The sequence below is a fragment of the Pogoniulus pusillus genome, chromosome 26, assembly GCF_015220805.1.
Source record: "Pogoniulus pusillus isolate bPogPus1 chromosome 26, bPogPus1.pri, whole genome shotgun sequence".
In the NCBI taxonomy this organism is placed as follows: domain Eukaryota; kingdom Metazoa; phylum Chordata; class Aves; order Piciformes; family Lybiidae; genus Pogoniulus; species Pogoniulus pusillus.
This window is the reverse complement of record NC_087289.1, coordinates 11094718-11118244: the sequence shown is the minus strand read 5'-3', so window position 1 is coordinate 11118244 and position 23527 is coordinate 11094718. Positions and strand designations below refer to the sequence as shown.

General features: G+C 45.6%; 1 long non-coding RNA gene across 1 annotated transcript; it reads right to left on the bottom strand.

Moving 5' to 3' along the window:
* Positions 1–130: 130 nt before the first annotated feature.
* LOC135186808 (uncharacterized) lies at positions 131–22090 on the bottom strand. The gene is made up of 2 exons (XR_010307103.1): positions 22011–22090; positions 131–1457 (listed from the first exon to the last, which is right to left on the bottom strand). It is a non-coding gene; the product is annotated as an uncharacterized LOC135186808 (long non-coding RNA).
* Positions 22091–23527: the final 1437 nt, after the last annotated feature.

Genomic DNA, 23527 nt, shown 5'->3' with positions numbered 1-23527 from the left:
CAGCAAATGAAATACATGTCCTAATTAATAGCAAGAAAATGCAGATTGTTAATCACTCCAGGCATGAGAAAGGCATTAGGAGTGTCTATTGGAAACATGAAGCCAGAAGAGAGATCAGAGCTCTGCTTCATGTTATGAAGACATTCACACCGCCCTAACCAAATGAAATGGGAAGCTAAGTACCATAAAGCTATCAGGCTCTGCTTCCTCCTTCTGCATGCACGAAATGACATTTGAAAGTTACGTGTGATCTTTCAGAGCCTTTCAAGGGGTCAGGCACGAGGCACATCTGGCATGCTGATCTTCTCATTCAGGAGCATGAAGTCATCCTCTGAGTCGCATTCCTGAGTCGAGAACGTGTAAGTTTCCGCATGTCACTTTGCTGACTTGCACCCCGAATGGAGATTAATAGTAATTGCGTTGGAAATTGGGCATATTTAAGAAATTTGCAGGGCCTGCTAATTGTGTTTTAATAAAGCTAGAAGTGGTTTGGTGTTATCTTTATAAACATGCTCCACAGAGCCTGCTGTGCGTTGCCATAAATCAGTTCAGTGCTGAATCCCACCCGGCAGGGTGGATTGGGTGTTACAGGATCTTCAGAGGTCTAAGTTCAGCATTAAAATCACCACTTGTTAAATCTGGCATTCTGCTTTCCTGCTCTGTGCAGGGCAGACACTGCCATCATAGCATCCTGAGGAGCCACCACTGTGAAAATCCAGTTTACCCCAAAGCATGACTTGCCCCCTTCCACTCTCCTTGAGTAATATCAGAATATTCACTGGGGCTCATGGTGACACCCAGTGCCACTCTGGCTGGTGGCATCATTCCAGTGAGGAGGTCACAGGTCTGAAAAGAGTTTGAGGCAGCAGTGTGCCTCAAGGACTGCACCTGATAGAGTCCACAACAGAATTGCTTTGGCTCTCACAATCAAAATATTTTCTGTGGCAGATAGGGAGAAACAGAGATCCAGCCTAACGAACAGTGAGAGGCACTCATCCCTTTGAAATCAAAGACAAAGACTTTTCCACCACCATGTCCAGGAACAGATCCTAGGAGCAACCTCCAGCCTCCAGAGCTCCTCCCAGAGCTCTCAGTGCCCTTGTCTGTCATACTTTGGGCAAAGACATCAACAGCATTAGCTGTGTGATTCACTGGGTTTCAATTTACAGGCTAGAGCCTATTCCCTCTTAAACTTCTTGTTGTAAGCATCTTACATCAATAGTATCTCTCCCTGGAGAGAAGGTGGTCCTGCTCTAGAGGACACCTTCCTGTCCTGCCAAGGCTGCTGGCACCAAGGAGGCCAGATTCATGCTGGTTGTGATGGGCAGGTCAATGCTGGAAACAACCCCAGCTGCTGTCAGCAAGTTTCTGGCTCTCTGTGCAGTGGAAAGTGGTCTGTCCTCTTGGGAAGGTGGATGAAGGAGCAATTCAGAAATCACAGGATGGGCTTTCTGCAGCTGAAAGTAAAAGGCAACAAGTCTGGAAAAAAACAGTATTCCTGGGGGTGAAGGGGCCTTATTTACCACACTGGAATACCTTCTGTTTCTGTAGGAACATCTGAAGATAAACAGAATAGTGCTTGATGGTGCCAGGTAAACAGCTCTTCCATGCCATGGCTACGGTCTCTAAGGAGCTTCTGTTTATTAGGAACGGTCTCTGCCTCGGCTTTAGCTACAAACCCTCACTGTGAATCCAGCAGGGAGAGGCTCACAATGAAAGTGAAGAGCTTGTATGAAGTTGCAGAGGGATCCTTATTACCTTTGGGACTAAATGATGGTGGGTTTTTTATTTTCCCTATGGAATTTTTGCCTTTTCCCCCTGTTTTGTTTGTTTGTTTGCTTTAAATAAGCCCTGGTTCTTTGGATGGAGTATTTGCCTCACCAGTTCTGTTTGGAATGGAGCCTTGGCAGGCAGAACAAAAGTGTTATCAAAGGAAAGATGTTAGTGATGCTACAGAGATTTTAGAAAGTCAAGTGTACCTGAATTATTTATTTCCAAGCTCCTGTAAATGATCTTTAAGCAGAGGAATGCTTGGAATTACACAAAACCAAAGCAAGAGGCTCCCTGGGGGTTCTCGGTAAGACTTAAATTGGCAGTACATATTGGTGTATTGATTATGCCCATGACCTGCTGATTTTTCATTTCCCTTTGCAGAGAAAACCCAAACTTTCTCTTTCTGAGCCTAATTTGGCTTGTTAAAAGGGTACAGATGTAAAGTAACGTCCCCAGGGTTGTGCTGGTGTAATTGAGATAATTGTTTAGCAATTCTGGGGGGGTTAATTTCCAAAGCTTTCACATTTCCAAAGGGATGTTCTAAGTGATGCAATGAGATGAGCACAAGAAGCTTTTCAGAGTAAAAGCTCAGGTAGGCACATGGCTGTGAAATCCTCGTCCTCACTGAGAGCATGGTGCCTCCTGATGGAAACTAGCTGGTTGTGCAATGGAAAAGTTGATGAGGTATTTTTTCAACAAGGTCCTATATCTGTGAGGGTTGAGGTGCTGGTGGCCCTGTAGCAGTGGGTAAAGCACTAGCAAAATGGAGTTGAGATGGGTGCTGAAGAAAGGGTGAGTCTTCTCTCCCTCACCTGAATGGCTGGAGGGGAAGAACACTGAGGGACTCTCACCCTTGGTTTTACAGTGGACTTGGTGGTATTCTTGCAGTTTGGATGGCAATGACTTAGTTCCATACTCAGCCCATGGTTGGTAACCCATGAGTCACTTGTCTTCTTTTCAATCCAAAAAGAGAGAGAGGAAAATTTACCCATGGCACTGTCATTTCTGATCATAGAATCATAGAATCAACCAGGTTGGAAGAGACCTCCGAGATCATCCAGTCCAGCCTATCATCCAGCCCTATCCAATCAACTAGACCATGGCACTAAGTGCCTCATCCAGTCGTTGCTTGAACACCTCCAGGGACGGTGACTCCACCACTTCCCTGGGCAGCCCATTCCAATGGCAAATCACTCTCTCTGTGAATCTGTCCTCCTACCAAGGATTTGACAGCACTTTATGGCCTTCCTTCCCTTCCATCAACCTTGGGATGTTTATTTTTCTTCAAACATGGCTGTTTGCAGAAAGCTAACAAGAACTGAAGATCACTGCTGTTTGTTTACTGAAGACATCAAAGTCTTTTTTTTCCCCACAAGCCTTCTCTGAGTGGGTACAGACTGCAAACAGCCATGCAAAACCAAGGTGTGCTTTGCGTAGAGCGAAGTAAAACCACAGAGCACTGAAGATGCAGCTATTTGCTTATCTGAGATTCTAAATTTAGCTCTTCTTCATCTCTCATTCCTCAGCTTCTCAAACTATCTGCTCCTAACCGAGAGCCCTGCAGTTTCAGCAGACCTTCCTGTCGCCTTGAAGTTGGGTGGAGGAATACAGCTGCAAATGTGGAGATGGGGCAGTGACAGCAGCTAATCTAAACCAAATACTTTGTAACATCCCTGAGCAGATGCATTTCCTCATTTGACTTTGATAGTCAAGATGCTATGCTAATGGCAAGCAGCACTGACTATTTAGCATGAGGCCCTGTCAGTTTTCAGTTCAGACTGTGGGTGCTGGGCAATGAGCAGTGGAGGAAATGACAGCTGCTGGCAGTAAGTTAAAAAAATGAGATCTGCTGAAAATAATGTCCTGAGGAATACTGGGGCATCCTTTTTATGGATTTCCTAGATGTGCTGAGGCTATTTTAAGGCCAGTCAAGCTCCCACTCGTTACAGGATTGTTCCTTGTATGAAACATAAGGCAGCATAAATGTCACTGCAGAATACTGGTGTTTCTAGCCATACTTCAAGTATTACCATGGCCTAAACGTGGATCCCATCAATTAGAGTCTAATGGCAGTCTCCAGAGAGCATTAAGCATTGACAATACAGCAGAGGAAGTGTCTCCATGGAGGACAACCAAAAGCCTCTCCATGGAGGAGGACCTATTAGAGCAGTACCAGCAGCAGATCAGATCCCTCAGGAGCTATTACTGGAATGTGTCCAGAGAAGGGCAATGAAGCTGGTGAGAGGCCTGGAGCACAGCCCTATGAGGAGAGGCTGAGGGAGCTGGGGGCGTGCAGCCTGGAGAAGAGAAGGTTCAGGGGGGGCCTCATGGCTGTCTACAACTACCTGAAGGGAGGCTGTAGTCAGGTGGGGTTGGTCTCTTCTGCCAGGCAAGCAGCAACAGAACAAGGGGACACAGTCTCAAGTTGTGCCAGGGGAGGTATAGGCTGGGTGTTAAGAGGAAGTTCTCCCCAGAGACAGTGATTGGCATTGGAATGGGCTGCCCAGGGAGGTGGTGGAGTCACCATCCCTAGAGGTGTTCAAGAAAAGCCTGGATGAGGCACTTAGTGCCATGGTCTGGTTGACTGGACAGGGTTGGATGCTAGGCTGGACTGGATGATCTTGGAGGTCTCTTCCAACCTGGTCAATTCTATGCTTCTATTCAACCAGTCTACAGTATGGACAACAAGGAAAAGCACAACAAAACAGGAGGATGGGACAAGGACTAACTGATAGGTGGTTTTATTCCACAAGGAATTCACCCCAGACTGCGTTGGCTGAAGGTCACAGAGCAGGCAAATGTCCCAGGCTTTCCGGGCATTGGGAGGGCAATGTGCAAGGTCAGTGAGGGTCAGCAAAGTCTGCATGGCCAAAGTACAGCTCATGAGAAATGCTGAGACTGCATTGTTTGGAGACAGATGATGTGTTAAGGGCAATTTCAGTGGCATACAACTTACTTTTTAATCACCTGGCCCTGGATGTCATTCACCCTGCCACAGCAGCAGAAGACATGCTGCACGATGTGGTACTTGCAGCAGCTCTTGATACCTGCCACAAGGCTTATGGAGGAGACCCACACAGGAAGGGCTGGATGTGGAGAGGATGTGTTGTTTGGCATCTCTTAACCTTGGAAACATCAAGAGGAGATGTAAAGGGCAAACAAAACAAACCTTTCCTATTTCACCAGCTTTAAACCAAACAAGCAGTGCTGGTAGCCAAAAAGGCTGTAAATGTGCATGGGACACGGTAGCTTTGGCCACTCTCCTTGATTTTGGGTGTTGCTGAGCTTGAATATGGTATCTGGCTCAGCATAGCAGGGCTCAGCCTCTTAGAGGTGAGGGAGAAAAGGAGCAACTGTTCCCCAGTCCCAAGGTCCCCAAGGGTTGGGAACAGGGATATGACCCTCTTAGTGAAACAGACAGGCCACTCTTCCAAGTCCCAGAACTCAGGTGTCTCCTGCAGAGTCTTGCATTAAGAAATAAAACAAAATGGCAGAGCCATAAAAAAAAAAATCAAGAAGAAGAACATTTCAAGCACATTCAACTTTGGGATAGAATGTAAAATTTCTTGCCAGAGAATTTAAAACAAACTGGAAACTGATCATCTACTCATTTAAACGATGTGCCTGGAGCTAAACCAGCAAGGCTGAATAATCTCTGCACTGCTTTCATCTTTTTTTTTTCCCTTTGTTCCATCAGCCACATGTGTGTTAAGTGTAAATTGAAGGGCTCTTAGCTGCAAAGCAGATTGTGAAAAGGGCTTGGCCCTCATCTTATAATTCAGCTTCAGTATTACAATTACTCTTAATAGCACTCTTATTTTGTTGCATTATTTATTCTGGCTAGAACTCTTTGGGATCCCTTGAAGGCTTTTTTAAAAAATTATTATTATTATTATTTTTTCTGTTCTGGTGGATTTAGCCAACATCCACTCATGAATCCAGATGTTTCTGCTTTTATCCATGGGAATTCTATGTTATGGATATGCCAAGATTCTAACTCCAGGCTCAGCCTCAAGACAACTACTTTGCAAATTCCCTAAATCAAAAAAGAAAAGAAAAAAAAAAAAAAAAAGGAAATTGCCATGTAAAACCTGAGCCTTCTTGCATTTAGCATGCCAGAATGGAAATCAAACCACAGGACAACATTGCTTAAGGTACCACATACGTGGTGAGGTAGTCCCCTATAGAATCATAGAATCAACCAGGTTGGAAGAGGCCTCCAAGATCATCCAGTCCAACCTAGCACCCAGCCCTAGCCAGTCAACTAGACCATGACACTAAGTGCCACATCCAGTCATTGCTTGAATACCTCCAGGTATGGTGACTCCACCACCTCCCTGGGCAGCCCATTCTAATGCCAATCACTCTCTCTGGGGAGGACTTCCTCCTAACATCCAGCCTAGATCTCCCCCAGCACAACTTGAGACTGTGTCCCCTTGTTCTGATGCTGCTTGCCTGGCAAAAGAGACCAACCCCACCTGACTACAGCCTCCCTTCAGGTAGTTGTAGACAGCAATGAGGTCTGCCCTGAGCCTCCTCTTCTCCAGGCTGCACACCCCCAGCTCCCTCAGCCTCTCCTCACAGGGCTGTGCTCCAGGCCCCTCACCAGCTTCGTCGCCCTTCTCTGGACACATTCCAGTATCTCAACATCTCTCTTGAATTGAGGAGCCCAGAACTGGACACAGTACTCAAGGTGTGGCCTGACCAGTGCTGAGTGCAAGGGAAGATTAACTTCCCTTGGCTTACTGGCCAAGGGATGGAAGGAATCTTTAAAGATCATCTGGTCCAACTCACTGCAGCAGGGACACAGAATCATAGAATGAGTCAGGGTTGGAAGGGACCACAAGGATCATTCAGTTCCAACCACTCTGCCATGGGCAGGGACACCCTACCCTAGGTCAGGCTGGCCATAGCCTCATCCTGCCTGGCCTTAAACACCTCCAGGGATGTGGTCTCAACCACCTCCCTGGGCAGCCCACTCCAGGCTCTCATCACTCTCATGGTGAAGAACTTCCTCCTCATGTCCAGTCTGAATCTCTCCACCTCCAGCTTTGCTCCATTCCCCCTAGTCCTGTCCCCACCTGACATCTTCAACCAGGTTGCTCAGAGCCCCAGCCAACCTAATCTGGAGTGATTCCAGGAATGGGAGCCTCTGCTGCATCTCTGAGCAAGCTGTGCCAGTATTTCACTATTCTCAGCATAAAAAAATATCTTCCTTCTGTCTAGTCTCAGTCTGCCTCTTTTTGCTCACAGCCATCACCTCTTATCCTGTCACAGCAAGCCCTTCTGAAATGATTATTCCCATCTTTCTTACAGGACCCTTTAACACAGAAAGACCTCAATAAGGTCTCACCAGAGCCTTCTCTTTCTCCAGGCCGAACAACCCACATCACACCAGAAATTGCAGCCCAGGTCATGCTGTTCTCTATGTTCTGGGACACAGACTCATGCCTTGAATACATCTTCAGCTCTTCTTTCCATTCACCAGCCTGAAGTTAGGAGCACAGATACATGTGAATCCAAGATGCTGACTCGGAAGACAAAGAGTTCTTGCTGCAAGCAGGAGTCACTGCTAGTGCATTTAGAGGAATGAAAATGCTTCTGTGTATGTGGGCTTCCCATCATCAACAACACAGATACTCTCCTCAGTCAAAACTGGTTCTGAATTAAGGGTGAAATGTACCCTGCCCTGATGAGGACCTGGTGAATAACACAAGTGTCTGCTGTGCCTTTGACAGTACTTTGGAATAAAAAGCAAACCCAAACTCCTTCATTGTCCTGAATGACAAAAGCAGCATGAAGCAGACATTAAAATAACCTTAATAACCTTTTTTCCCTGCCTGGAATTTCTTTTGGGCACTCCCATTTGTGGCATTTTGCATTTCTTCTTTGCTCCTCCCTTTTCAGCCTGAGAATCCTGATTAAAGCTGCTGTGCAGTGGTGGTCACTGCCAGTGTGGTGGCTTGGATGGTGTTCCCAGCTGGGGATGGCCACATCCTTCCAAGTGCCCTGAGGTAGCTCTGGACCATGAGAACAGCAAATATAGAAGAGGCACAAAACTATTTGTTGCCAAAAGGCCAAAGAAAACAGTAAACATCATCTGTGGCCATGCTGTGCACAAAAAGAGTTCAATGTTCTGCCTGCATCCGCAAAAGGTACATTTATTGTTTCCTCCAAGACCCTTCTAGCTGACCTTGAGTGTCTACCAGCCAGGCTCTGGTCCTGCTTCTGCTGTGCACAATCCAATCCCTTCTAAATCCATTCTCTGTGCACTGGACCAAGGAGGCAGATAAAGCAGTTATTCCAGACTGGTGGAGGAGAAGAGCTCATTCTGCTCCCCAGGAGGCTCAAGCGCAGCAGCTTGCTCTAACAATGTTAGTTCTTTACATGCAGAGTTCTTGGATCAAAGGAAATTTAAATCATTCCTAAAAGCTCATCTAAGGCTTCCCTCAGCATGGAAAAGCCTGTCAGCTGATACAAAGGATGGATCTGGCTCCATAGCAAACCCCTCTGGGCAAGGATGTGCTGAGACAAGAAGGAGGTGCAAGAGCTGAGAAGGGCATGCCAAAGGTTGAGCACGCAGCACCCAGAAAGCCTACACCAGCTCAAGCAAATCTTTTCACCCACCCACCCCAGAGCTGAGCTCAGCCATATCAAAATCCTGCTGTGTGGAGCTCTGAGGGCAGGGGCAGGTGGAAACTCAGTGCAACATAGCATCATAGAATCATAGAATCGAGCAGGTTGGAAGAGACCTCCAAGATCATCCAGTCCAACCTATCCCCCAGCCCTATCCAGTCAACTAGACCATGCCACCAGTCAAGGTCACAACTAATTTATTTGGTGTCACATGCAGCAGAGAGCAAGGGAGCAGCAGAGTTAATCTGGATGGTGCAATTTTCTTGCTAATACCATGGGTCAAATGTGCTGTGCAACACTTACAAAGGTGCACATTAAATGTCCCAGCAGCACAGTAGTTCTGCCAGTCGCTACCACACTTTCTGATTTGGAATGAGGAACTTTGCTGTTATTCAAGCCTACAGTTTAAATGTTAAGGACCACCCACTGTGCCTACATGCTATATGACAAACTGTGTAGGGTATACATGTTCCAATTGATTCTTCTAGTAGTTTTGGTAAAATATGGTTTCAATGAGTTTGCCTTCCCTGTTTAATAAAAAATAATTCCACATTTTTCTTTAATAAGTTCATGACATCCAAGCTACTAATTTTCCCTACCATCACATCCCTTTTTGGACACAGAATAAAGGAGACAGAATATAAAAAAAAAAACAAACAAAAAACAAGGGGTCTTTTTTTCCAAGTTGGAAATGAAGAAATACAAAAGTACTGAGCTCTTCAATTTTGGAGTTGTTTTGTTGGTTTGGTTGGGGTTTTTGTTTTGTTGTGGTGTTTTGTTTTTGTTTTGTTTTACAATAAAATTCTCTCAGCAGGTCAGAAAAGTGATAAAATGCTTTTGTCTCCACTTCAGTGGGAAGCTGGTTTTGCCTTTGGCATGCTGAGCATCACAGACGCCTCAGTGCAATTTGCTGCTGCCATTGCATGTCTTCTTGGCCCATACTGCTGCTGCTCACTTACTGGGGTCACTGGGACCAGTTACCTGGATTTTCCTACACTGAATTCCCAAACTTCTGCAAAGGCCCATCATGTTATGAGTAGTACCATCTTGCCCTGCAAATCATAGAATCAACCAGGTTGAAAGAGACCTCCAAGATCATCAAGTCCAACCTAGCACCCAGCCCTGTCCAGTCAACCAGATCATGGCACTAAGTGCCTCATCCAGTCTTTGCTTGAACACCCCCAGGGACAGTGACTCCACCACCTCCCTGGGCAGCCCATTCCAATGCCAATCACTCTCTCTGGCAACAACTTCCTCCTAACACCCAGTCCATACTTCCCCTGGCACAACTTGAGACTGTGTCCCCTTGTTCTATTGCTGGTTGCCTGGGAGATATACTGGACATGTGCTCAATTAGGCATCTCTGTGCATCTCTGTTTGGTGTGATGACTTCTGTGAGACTGCTTCAGTTTGGACATTTAAACATGAGCATGGCCGGAAAGGTGGATTGTCACCTGTGATGCCATTAACAGCAGCCAGGATGGCAGCAGGAAGATTATGAAAGCATTACTTTATGAACCAGTAATCTGACCTGTCATAGAATTGTTTTGCTTGGAAAAGACCTTTAAGATGATCAAGTCCAACCATTAATCCAGAACTGCCAAGTCAGCCACTACACCACGTCCCTTTGCAACACATCTTTTAAACCCCTTTACTGTCTTCAAATCACTTCCCTGGGCTGCCTGTTCCAGGGTTTGGCAGCCCGTGCAGGAAAGAAATTTTTCCTAATGTCCATCCTAAAGAACAGACTGAGCCCCAGCTTGCTGCAACATATCTGTTACATCCCAGTCCTGCTCCAACTGAAGGGATAGAACATTAGCATACATAGCCTGGGGCCACTGAATGTAAAAGCTAGACAAAAAATCATGGAAATGATACAATTTGCTTTTACCAGAACCTAAAGGTTTGCCTTTCTGTTCTTCCTTATGACTGTCAACACTCCACTGCCCTTAATGCATGGAACGCAAAACTTGCAGGCACAGGCCCATTATTTGAACTGAGGTGTGAAAAGTAGCCATCATCCTGCACTTATCATCTCTACTCCAGCTTTAGACAGCATCATCTCAACAGTATGAGCAGGTGAGAGGTGAGGGCAGGAGGAGGCACAGCCTTTGCATGGCCTGAAACAAAGCCAGAGCCCAGGCACCAAGCACCATGCCCTTGATCAGCTCCTACATGATGTACAACATCTATTTCCAGCCCTAACAAACCTCCAGCCTGCGTGGCTTGGAAGACAAGGTTCAGACATTAGCAAATTTAGCTGTGCTGAGGAAAATCTCACTTTCTGTGCATCTAATCCCTTGAAGCATTTTTCTTCCCTTTAGCATTTGTTTGGAGCCAGTTTTGGATTCCCCAAAATAACAGCGTTTCCATGACCACAACCCTGAAGTGGTTTCCTCTGGGGCATCTGAAGATTCAAAACATGGTCAGTCCTTCCTCCTGCTCCTGCATCACATCCCATGGCACCACAGCCTCATCCTATCCTCTCTTCCTTCACTTATGCTGAAGTAAACTGCAAAGTACTTCGGGCAGAGCTCTGTCTGCCTTGGCATTACTGGCATTTACCAATGTACATCAGATGATGTACTGATTGTACAGCATCATCACTCTGCACAAGTGATGTACAAGCAGGTATCAGACCATGGTATTTATGGAGGTGGAGAAAGGCCAAAAGGGTCTGCAGACTAAAGGACTGGAGAGCTGCTGGATTTTGCAGTGCCCTAAGCATAATTTTCATGTCCTCCTTGGTATCTTACAGAGGATATGAAATGATTCTTTGCTACTCACAGTCATTGCTTTAATTCCAATGCTCACTGATTCTTCTTGCCCTTTCAGCAAAGCCCTGCAACTGCTGGCCCAGCAAAGCAAAGGGCCCTACTGTGACCAAAAGCATGCCCAGACACATCTCTGAGCAGGGCAGGACACGGACACAAGCCCTTTGCAAAACCAGGCTTTGCTTGCCCAAGCATTTTCTCCCGCAGGTGGCACAGTACCTTGCCCAGAAACTAGCTCCACCCCAGTGCCCAACTGATCCACTGCTCTTGAGGCTCTTTCAAAACCCCACACCTTCCCTGCTGCACTGGTGTCTGCCCTCAGAACCAAGATTTATGAGGGTTATCCATGGATCCAGTTGCAAGAAAATACCAAAATCTTCTATTGCAATTCCAGAAGCAGCACAAAACCAGCAAACTGTTCTTTGCACACCTGATCCTCACCAAAGGAATACAAGCAGGACACCCAAGCACAGGCAGCAAGCTCTGAAGTGGGACTTGGGAAGGCAGTGTTGGTGAGTGCCAACCTGATAATGGGGCTTCATTTGAACAGCACACAAATTTAAGTGTGGAAATCAAATCTAAAACAGTCATAGCCAGCATTGTCTGCATTCTTGGAGTGACACTGAATTAGCAGGAAAAGAAAAGAGCCGAGACACTGGCCCAGACATGCTCCAGCTGTCTGCAACTACCTCTTCCCTCCTCCACTGTGTGTAACTATTCAGCTTGTTTTCATTTCATTATTGGATGTTGTTTTTGCAACCTGGGAAGAGAATAGAAAAAGAGGGGGGCAAAGGTCCTTCCAATGCTTTGGGGTTTATTTTTAAGAAGTAGACCACTGATTTCCTTTCTGTCAGAGATAACATGCAGACTTTACCAAGTGCACGAGGTCTGTGGTATTAGTAGTTAAGGCATTTGTTTCCCAAGGAAGGTCCTTTATCTCAGAGGCACCAGCATTTGTGTTGCTGTGGCTGTTCACAGAGGTTGTGCTCATTCAGTACTGAGCAATGTGCAATTGAGTGAACACACAACACACCCACGAGCTGAACAGCAGCTGCCTACAGGTAACCTTAAATTTCACAGGCTCACATGCCAAGCTCAAGCTGTACAAATCCTCATCTGCACGTGGAAGCAGGGCAAGTCCTCTCCTTCATCTCCACGGATAGGCAGGAGGCACTCCTTCACTAGGCACATCAAAATCTGGCTTTTAATGAGTTGGTTAAAAGGCTGATGCTTCTGATGGCTTCTGGACCCACTGGAGGGTCAGCCCTTCCCCACCTTCCCTTCCATCCTCTGCCTTCCTTGTAATAGCATAGCTGATCCATTTTTTTGTATTAAAAAGAATTCACATCCAAAATTTGATCATAATTTATTTTCCTTCTCCTTACACTAGTTTTGCTTGACAGGGCAATGCCAGCATGCACCACCCACTCTCCTGAGCTGGGGACACTCCACCCTATGAAAGTCAAGCACTTGCCAGATGAAGGGCCAGGATTATCTAGTTTCCCACTGAGTGCAGTGGGAATTCTGTTTGTGCTGGAGTTCTCTGGAAAAATCTTCCCACCAGTTTGCTGCTGGAACACTTCAGCACAGCACCAAGTTTTCAACGGTGCTTCAAGGGAAGAGCAGGATTCAGAGTGTTTGCTACCATTTTATCTTCCTATTTGGGACAGAGGCATGTACACTAACCCAGCAGCTCTCCTCATATCAGCTATTGCACACTCCTGCAGTATTCCTGGCAGGAGAGAAGGTCAGATATGCTTTGATCTCAGTTGTTGTCTCTCCAAACACAGTTTTGTAACATCCAAAGCAGGTCTGTAATTCTAAATTTGGCTATTTTAAACTCCAGCTAAGATTTTTGAAGTGCACATGCAGCAAATGCTCACTTCATGCAGACTGTTGCTTCCTAACAAATGGCATTGCTCTAAGGATTTGGGTAGAGAATTTTTCATCTTAGTTTTACCTATTTTTTTTGTCAGTTCAGCAAGGAAAGGACCCTTCTTACCTCCTACTCCAGCATGGTCCTGGCTGATCAAACCTGAACGTAGCACCCTCCAGCAATATTGAAGACATAGAATCATGGAATTGTCAGGGCTGGAAGGGACCTCAAGGATCATCCATTTCAAACCGCCCTGCTGTGGGCAGAGACACCTCACACTAGATCAGGTTGCTCAAACCTCAACCAGCCTGGCCATATAAATGTCCAGGGATGAGGCTTCCACCACCTCCCTGGGCAACCTGTTTCAGTGTCTCACCACCCTCACAATGAAGAACTTCTTCCTAACATGCAATCTGAATCTACCCACTTCTAGTTTTGCTCCATTCCTCCCAGGTCTATCAATACTCAATATCACAAACAGTCCCTCAGCAGCTTTCTTGTGGCCCCCTTCAGATACTGGAAGGCCACAATAGAGTCTCTTCAGAGCCTTATCTTTTCCAGACTGAACAGCCCCAACTCTCTCAGTTTGTCTCCATAGGAGAGGGCATCCAACATGAGAATCCATTTCCCAAGGCAGCAAGCCAACCCTGCCAGGCAGTCTGGGAATCTGAGCAAGTTTTAAAGCAGAATGGAAGATGGGAAAAGACATTTTGGAATGCTACTTAAAATGATGTCATTCCCATTTTATGATATTCAAATTAGTTAGTTTGCTTTTTCCTCCTGACTTGCTTTGCTTTTTTGTTGTTTCTAATGTTATTTTTGTGGGCTTGTTTTGGTGCTTTGTGGGTGTTGGTGGGGGGGTTTTGTCGGTTGGTTGGGTTGGGGTTTTTTATGTTGCTGGATGGGGATTTTTTGAGTTCTTGTTGTTTTAAATGAAAAGTAACTCTCATACTAGAATCTAATTTCCATTTGCTAAGGACAAAACATGATGATTTCAAGCAATGAGTTCCTCCAGATCCAGAAACCCTAAACATATGCTCAACACCAAGCCCCTAAGAGCAACTCCATTTACCTTAGTATGTGTGCTTATCTCTAAGCGTGTGCTTAAGTGCTTTGTTGGCAAAAAGTAGAGTGCTTATCCCCTTCCAGATGACCCCACTTAATATTTACCAGTATTAATCTACTAAATAACTATAAACACCAGGAAAAAAGCTCCACTGAATTAGCTCTACACAGAGCTTTTCCAAATACGATTACCACATCACTCAGGAGGGTCAAACTATTCCCTGCTCAAAAGCTGAGCCCAAAGCTGTGAAACAGTGGAAGGGTGTTGACCAACACAGGGATGGGATCCCCTGTGAGCAGAAACACCTTACTGGTTTTGGCACTGTTACTAATAGGGAAAACAAATGTTTTATGCTGACATGAGGAAAATTTGTTTTAGGTATTGACATCCTGTTAACCTCCAGCACACTTGAAGGAAGCTGTTAATTTAAGAGCTGCGTCAGAGAGATGTGGCAGAACCATGGCTGAGCCATCAAGGAAATGGCCTGATGTTGGCATTCACACCTGCACAGGACAGCACTGGCTGCAGGGACCTCTGCACGCAGCATGAATGTAAAGAATCTACTCCTGACAACATCCAAATCATAGACTCATAGAATAGCTTGAGTTGGAGCAGACCTTAAAGATAATCTAATTCCAACCCCCCTGTCATATGAAGGGACTCCTTCCACTGGAGCAGGTTACTCAAAGCCTCATTCAAACTGGTCTTAAACAGTTAAGGGACACTTCCACAACTTCACTGGGCAACCTGTGCTGTGTCTCTCCACGCTCACAGTAAAGGACTTCTTCCTAATGTCTAATCTAAATCCACCCTGCTCTAGTTCAAAACCATTGCCCCTTGTCCTGTCACCACATGCCTGTATAAAATGTCCCTCTCCAGCTTTCCTGTAGGCCCCCCCTCCAAGTACTGGAAGGTCATTATAATTCTCACTGGAGCATTCTTTTCTCCAGGCTGAATAGACCCAGTTCACTCAGCCTTGCACAGACTGATACAGCAGCTGATACAAGCTCTAGATACAAGTTTTAGTTTCTTCCTTCACCAGATTCCCTCTAGATCTTCCTCATCCTTTCAATTGAATTTGATGCCAAATGGATAGATTAATCCTCTCCTGTCTTGGAGGTAAGAGGTTGCACACAGAACCTTATCTCACTCTTTTCTAAAGGGTTTTCAGCAGCCCTCAAGAGGCAGAAAATTTTGTTTTGCTATTAAGCCTGAGCAATGCCTTGATTTCACCCCAGCTGGATTTGACTGTAAATGGTATCCACTTTGCTGAGTATCAGAATTACACTGTGCAAGTATGCAAAGGTAAAAGTGGAAGGTAAAACTAAGACATTTACCTAAAATGAGATATTTGACTTAAAAATATAAAAAATATAAAGGCCCCAACTCAACAAAATACTTTGTTCAGCACATCCCTAGCAGACACACAAGGGATGATGCTGAATTCAGTCTGAAAGGTGCTCTAAGGAGCATCATGATAATCAGGATCCATTGCAAGTTGGATGGGATCTGAAATACAACTCTGATGCAAAAGCATGTTTTTAACCCACAAATCACAGCAGCTTAGTTGAAGCATTGAAGCTGAAGTCTTTCCATTGCCTGCTCAGACACTGGCTCTTAATTATAGTCCAGAAAACAACACAATTTACACAAGCAAAGTAGAAAGGTTGCTTGGGCTGTTGCATTACTTTGAAGAATAAAACTTTTGGGTTTGTGTCTGTCTGGCACTCACACTCAAGTTGAGTCCTAGCTCACTGGGCCACATTTGATGCTTCTACAGATTTGAGCACTGACCTTCCAAGCATGAGATCATGCACTTGTATCCTCCACTCCTACAACTGGCAGCATTGCTCCAAATGTCATTCCTGGTTGTAGGTCACTCTTGAGTTGGTCTCATTTTCTGTCAAACAGCTCATCACCTCTGTTCATCCAGCCTCCCCATTTGTCTCATCCACAACCACTGCTGTCCTTTGCTCAGCTCTGACCCCTGTTCTTCAACCTGTGGCTCAGGGTCAGCATCATCCTTCACCCCTTTATCCTGCTGCCTACATCTTGCATCCACTAGCTGCTAATGAGCAATGGAAAGGAAAGTTCTTTGCAGCTTCAGCCATCCTAAGGTTCTAAGGTCTTTTTGCCCAGAGAGACAATAACTATGGCTCAAGCCAAGATACTATCTCTTCCAGACGAGGGAAGTCTGGCAGCCCTGATAGCTAATGATCTACACAAGCCTGTGTTACAATTTTGCTTTCCATAACTCAGCTGCAGTTTCTAGACTGTGAGGAAATGCTAGATGGTATTTATGGAAACATTAATGTTACTTAGACTTTGGAAACACTAATGTTGTTTTCAGTGGTCTTGGTTAACCACAGTCCAGAGCTACCATGTTCACTTGATGAAGATTAGAGATGCTTGGAAATAGTTCTACTGAAACAGAAAGGAAGAATATATGAGGTCTTTCAGAGAAGAAAATCCCTTCTGGCTGCAGTTGGTGCAGGTGTCCATCTGCACACAGAGCAGACAGAATTACAGCTGAAACCTATAATCATTAGTCAGGCAAAATTGCAGTGGGTGATGGTCTGCTCTGCTGAACAGAGTGCTTTATGGCAGGTAATCAGCACACTCCTGCCTGATAACCTTTTTAATCTCTTGGGTTTCAGTCAGCAGTTCTGCCCATGTGGATAGCAGGCACACAAAAGCTATTTTCTCTGCAAGTGCTATCATTTCCATTTCATTTCAGCAGGCTTCCTTATTGAACTATCGTTGTCCACAAACAAGTCTTCTGAGTAATTAATACTGCAGGGACTCCAATGAAGATGCCATGTAAGACTGCTACAGCAGCTCCAGGTGACATTACCAGTTTGCCACACTCAGCTCTTCATAAAGGTGATGCCTCCTTAGCAGGACAACTCAGGATCTAAATAGTGCTACATCACTGAGACACAGGTCATTTTGCTTGCTTAGAAAAATTAATTTAGCACTGGGTGCATCATTCTAGACAATAAAACCCTCAGTTTATCAGTTCAGGAGGAAATGGTTAGCAGCAGTGCTCCATCTTTCCATAGGCTGCCTTAACGTGTATGAGTGGGGTTCAACCCAGAAGTTTTTAACTTATGGACATGTTACGACCACTGTCACCTCTGCATCTCTACTGCTGGTAGCAACCAAGAAAGCAAGAATGAAGTGCTGTCAGGTCATGGAGAAGAGGAGGCTCCAAGATGACATTATTATGGCTTTCCAGTATCTGAAGGGGGCCTACAAAACAGTTGGAGAGGGACTTTTTAGGATATCAGGTAGTGACAGGACTAGGGGGAATGTAGCAAAGCTGGAGGTGGGGAGATTCAGGCTGGATGTGAGGAGGAAGTTGTTCAGCATGAGAGTGGTGAGAGCCTGGAATGGGCTACCCATGGAGGTGGTTGAGGCCCCATCCCTGGAGGTGTTTAAGGCCAGGCTGGCTGAGGCTGTGTCCAGCCTGATCCAGGGTAGGGTGCCCATGGCAGGGGGGTTGAAACTAGATGATCCTTGTGGTCCCTTTCAACCCTGACTGATTCTATGTTCTGACCAGAAGAAAGGAAATGAAGCAGTAGCAGGGTACTTAAATATCTGGTCTACAGTATAGCTGTGAACATTGGAGCAGGGAGAGTGATAGCACTGAAAAGGTTTGTGAAGGGAAGGAATGGATCCAACTGCCCTGACACATGGTGAAAGCAGAAGTCTGACCTGAGGCCACTTGCTCCTCATGCAGATCAACTGGTTCAATTCTGTAGCCAGATGGGGGGTGGCCTCTTCTGCCAGGCAGCCAGCAATAGAACAAGGGGTCACAGTCTCAAGTTGTGCCAGGGAAAGTATAGGCTGGATGTTAGGAGGAAGTTCTTCACAGGGAGAGTGATTGGCATTGGCATGGGCTGCCCAGGGAGGTGGTGGAGTCTCCATCCCTGGAGGTGTTCAAGAAAAGCCTGGATGAGGCACTTAGTGCCATGGTCTGGTTGACTGGACAGGGCTGGGTGCTAGGTTGGACTGGATTGATCTTGGAGGTCTCTTCCAACCTGGTTGATTCTATGATTCTATAACACATCACACCAACAAACAAAGCCAAATAATCCTCATACAGGAAAAACACTAAGGAAGCTGTGGTCACCAAATCTGCAGCACTTACAGATTTTACTGTGGGCCTGGAAACGTGGGCTCAACAAACTAGCAGTTAAGGGACATTTTCAAGCATGTGAAGTGCAATTGTGTTTCTTTGTGCACGGGGAGGTTACATGAGTTCACATTCCCCAGCTTCGGCTAAGAGCACGTCTGGTGCTGCTGGAGGGACTTGGGGGTGGTTCACCGCCGCACCGCGCTGCAGAGCTGCCTTCTGCGCACATCCCAGCATCTCCCATCCAGCTTCAAGCCTCAGAAAACATCAGACACTAATCCTACCGTGCAGGTAACTAATAACAGAGGAGAAAACACCATTGAAGCTCCTGTCAACCTTTTCCTCCTCAGGACACCTGATTTATTATCGACAAAGTGCTTCCTGCTTTGTGTTAACATCCGACTGCAAATGCCCATCAGGGGTAAGGAGCAGTTCATCTCATCTTTTACCTTCGGGGCAATTTAGGTTAAAGTCAAACCACATGAAAGGAGACTGGTTGCCTGGTTTTACAGCTCTAGCAAAGTTGCCCTTTTTTATCATATTGGCTGGAAATTTCTGTTAACTGGTTCCAATAATGAATTGGAAGCTAACCCAAGAACAAATAAGTGAGCATGCCACAAAGTGGAGATGGAAGAAGGTATACAGAAGAAAGTCAAGAAAGAAATTTCTCTGGCAAAGATGAAAGGACAGTAAAAGCATTAGTTAATAGCTGTATTTTCTTAAACCAGGAAGACCTTCCTTTGATGGCAACAGCTGATGAATAAGAATCTGATGAAGCTGATGCTTGCAAAGTTCCTTTGAAACAACACACATGTACACCTCTGGAAAGAAAACAGCTCCAAAGCACTGGCATAATTATGCACAATTCTGCAAACTCTTTTAATTACAGCAATTTCTTTGTTGTGTGAATAGTCTTCAAGGAGACAAGCAGGTATGACTTTATTTCCCTTCCCCCCCCCCCCCCCCCCCCCCCCCAAGTTACCAACTATAAGATTTACTTCAACCCTACTGAAACCTTTCACTTCAGTGGAGCTATTGATCAGCCCACTGATGGAATCTCAGAGCCAGCAAAACACTAAGATGCCCAACTAAGATCATAGAATCATTTAGCTTGAAAAAGAACTTTAGGATCATTAAGTTTGACCCAGCACTGCCAGGTCACCAGTAAACCATGTCCCTCAGCAACATATCTACATATCCTTTAAATCCCTCTAGGGGTGGTGATTCCATTATGTCCCTGGGCAGCCTGTTCCAGGGCTTGACAATACTTTTGGGGAAGAAATTTTCTTAATGCCCAACCTAAACCTCCCCTGGTGCAACTTGAGGCTGCTCCCTCTTGTCCTGTGTGATGGTTTGGGTGCTCCCCACCCCCTTACTCTTATGAAATCACCCAGACTAGACTCAGCCAAGCTGGAAATTAAGGAATGAAGGTTTATATTTACAGCTTAGCACAATATACAAGCAGATATTTACAATATATCACAAATATATACAGCTACCTATAGAAATATACAACTTAGAGGTAATGCAGAAACACAACAGCCCTCTCAGAAACCAGAGTCCCCAGGAGGGGCTCCCAACCACTCTTCCGCCTTCTTTCCACCCCTCTACCTTATCTCAGAGTTTGCCTTATGTGCAAGGTGAGCTGCAAGGATTGGCAAGGGGGGTTAGAAAGCAGAAGGATTAGTTACATGCAGCCTAGGGGGACAGAGACACATATCCAACAGAAAGAGAAACTTATCTATGTTTAGGTTCTTATTCTTATACATCTCAGCAAGCCTATGAGTGAAGTAGACATCGCCATTGTTTCCTTTTCACAGCCTATAATCTATTTTCTCTCATTCAAATATTCCAATTAGCTTCAAACTAGCACATCCTATCACTTGTTATTTAGCAGAAGAAACCAACCACCAACCCCTGGTACAATCTCCTTTCAGGTAGTTGCAGAAAACAATAAGGTCTCCCCTCAGCCTCCTTTTCTCCAGGCTGACCAACCCGAGTAAACAGCTGATGCCAGATTACCTGGCTGTTAGCTGTCTGCCTCCCAGAGTCAATTCCCAACCAGTCCAGTAACACTGAGTTACTGCAGTCTCCACATATGGCAGAAGACATGTACTTGACAAGAGATCCAAAGCCCCAGATGCTAAGCTAAGCAATAGGCAGAAGTAAGAACAAAGAAAAAAAAACTTGAAATCCTGAATCTTCTCAGGGCTTTAAGAGCTAGATTGAGGCTTTAAGGCAGCACTGGCTAAGAAGAGAGCCCAGCACCCACCCTAAGTAGGTACTAGCCCTGCCCTTGGGGGTGGCTAAGAAGATCTTGCTCCTCTTTTCACTCTTAAGTGCCAGGTGAGGGACAGATGATGCCAAGATTTGCCACAGACTGGAGGGTAAAGCCAAGAAATGGAGAAAAATGAGTACTGCATCTTCAGTTTCTTGGGGGTTCTGTTTAAAGAGCAGGGGGAAAGGCTATTCTGGGACACTGGCACTGCTGTCCTGTTTGGAAACTTCCTCTGAGCCTCAGTAGAGACTGTCTCAGCACAAGAATGAGGCACGGTGAGAAGGTTCCCCTTGAACTGTGGCACTGCTGTTGTCACAAGATGGCTGGTGGATAGTGGGAAAAGAACTGTAAGGAAGCTCAGCTCTTTCATGGGTGGACTACCACAAGGCCATCTCAAGGGGCTTAAATAGGTCCTTATAGGATTACTTCAAAAGGGAAGGAGACACAGAAGCTTTTCCACAATACCAGCATCAACTATGGTCTTGTTGGTCTCCGTCTGGGCTGGGGTTTAGCCTGGTGGAACTAACCCCACATATCCATTTTCCTACATGGGGCACAGTCACTAGCTAAGATGAATAAACTCTCAGTAATCCCATTCCTACCCACAATTTGGATGTGCTGACCCCTGAAGGGATGCACCTCCCAGCTGACTGGGGCATGGGAGAACTGAGATCATGAAGGTTTAGGAAAATTCCTCAGGCTGGAATGTCTGCCTTGGTCGAACTTACAGTTAACGTCAGCAGATGTGTCCCAGCTACGTTTTATAACCAGAATATAATTACACAGAGTGGTTTCCTCAGTGCAAAGCCAGTTTAACGGTTTCTGCCACAGCCCACAGCTGTCTGAGCTGCTGATATGGAGAAAATCCTAAGGAAAAAGCTTCAAAACAAGGGTGGAAGGTAGCACAGTTTAACTGGGATTACCTCACTGGCTGGTAAACTTCCCAAAATGGTTACACGATGGAATGGGAAAATATCAAACACAGCTGAAGCGTGTGTAGAGATGAGCAGCTCTTCAGGGACTGGATAAACAGGTGCCATGCAGTAACCTCCCAGCAGGTCTGCTGGTTTTGAAGCTAAATACTGTTTCTTGATCTAAATCAGAAACTACACCTCCAGTGTCTTAACCTATTCCCTCAGCTCTCACCCCAGCACTGGTGTCATGAGGTATCTGAGTCACATTAACAGCTCAGTGTCACCAAAAGAGGCAGTGCTGGTCCCAGCCAAACATTCCTACAAATTTCCTTTCACCTTGCCTGTCTAACCCCTCGGTGAGATGATTCAGCTCACTAAACTCTTCAGCCCTGTGCTTTAGGAAGGCTCAAACCCTGCCCACGCTCCGAGCTGCAGGGCAAAGGTATGTGACACGCGTACAGCCTGTGGACCAGCTCCAAAACAAACGCAGCTTGGCTAGCACAAGAGATATAAAAAGCCAGACAACCAACACATACCCCAAGCACATTTTCCTACCTTTGTGGGACTGAAATCCCCCCTTGCACATCGAGTTCTCTGCTCTGAAGCTTCTTCCTCCTTGTGTAGGTGGGACATCCCTGTAAAAAGGGAATAGTTTATGATGAAAGCATTCCCATCTCTTCCTCCCTCACTTACCTACTTCATTGGAAAAGACCTCATTCTCTAAATTTCCCTCCCTCTTTTCTGAAAAAATAGTTTCACCTAACTTGCCAAACCATTTGACAGGATCACAAGATGTCAGGGGTTGGAAGGGACCCAAAGATATTATCAAGTCCAACCCCCTTGCCAGAGCAGGACCATACAATCTGGGTGCAGAGGAATGCATCCAGATGGGCCTTGAAAGTCTCCAGAGAAGGAGACTTCACAGTCTCCCTGGGGAGCTTGTTCCAGGGCTCTGTGACCCTTCCAGTAAAGAAGCTCCCTCTTGTGTTGAGGTGGAACCTCCTGTGCTGCAGCTTACATCTGTTGCTCCTTGTCTTATCACATTTGTTGGTAAGGGTCAATGAGGAGCACCAGGTGCTGACTAGCACCCTTATATAGACCTCAGGCAGCCTCCAACATTTTGCCCCTGGGTGCCCCATCCAGGCAAATGACCAAAGTTTAGTGATGCTTTTGGTTACCTCTGTGCTAGTTGCAGATGTTTCTCTTCTCTTTGCATTTCTAGGGAGCCTGAAAACAGCAGTGTTAAATAATAAGCCCCAGATCTCAAATGAAGTTTGAGCTTGACATGGCTGCAGACATCCATTACTGAGCTCTGCCAAGTGAGACTTCCCAACCACAGGAGGCTTCTACCAAAAAGCCTGCTCCAAATCTGGCTTTGTTTTATGGAGTGTGCCATTGCCATCCTTTTTCCCAAGTGCAGTTTATTTTTCATGGGAATGTGCTAAGTCTCACATGTATTGATGCTGTGTGGCTTTCCCTTCCTCTCACAGCCACTAAGCTCAGGAAGCCTTATGTCCAGGTAGTAAGTGTTGTGGACTGATATAGCAAAGAGTATTAGAAAAGCCTCAAGAAAACCTTCTCTCAGACATCTGGATCCACAGAGGATCATTGAGAAAGACAAGCTTGGAAAATGCAAGTAGAAAATATTAGTATGCACTTAGTGCCTTGGTCTGGTTGAATGGATAGGGCTGGGGGATAGGTTGGACTGGATGATCTTGGAGGTCTCTTCCAACCTGGTTGATTCTATGATTCTGTGATTCTATGATTCTGATTCTATGATTTTCTTAGCCTACACATACCAAGAAGACACCAAAATACTGATTTCATGAGGCTATCTAAAAGCAGACATGCAGAAATAGCTCTGTGTTGAAGGGCTCCCACAGATAGTTACAGAAATACCTTACAGAAATAGCAGCAATAAAATACAAGTGAAATGGCTGTGCTGATCTGCTGAGCTCACATCATTAATGAACAGTGCTGGGAGGTTAGGGGTAAAGCAATTCTCTTGTTTAAATCTGAACTGGAAGAGGTCTTTCCAATTTCAAGAAGCCTGGAGGACTCTTAGGGAGACC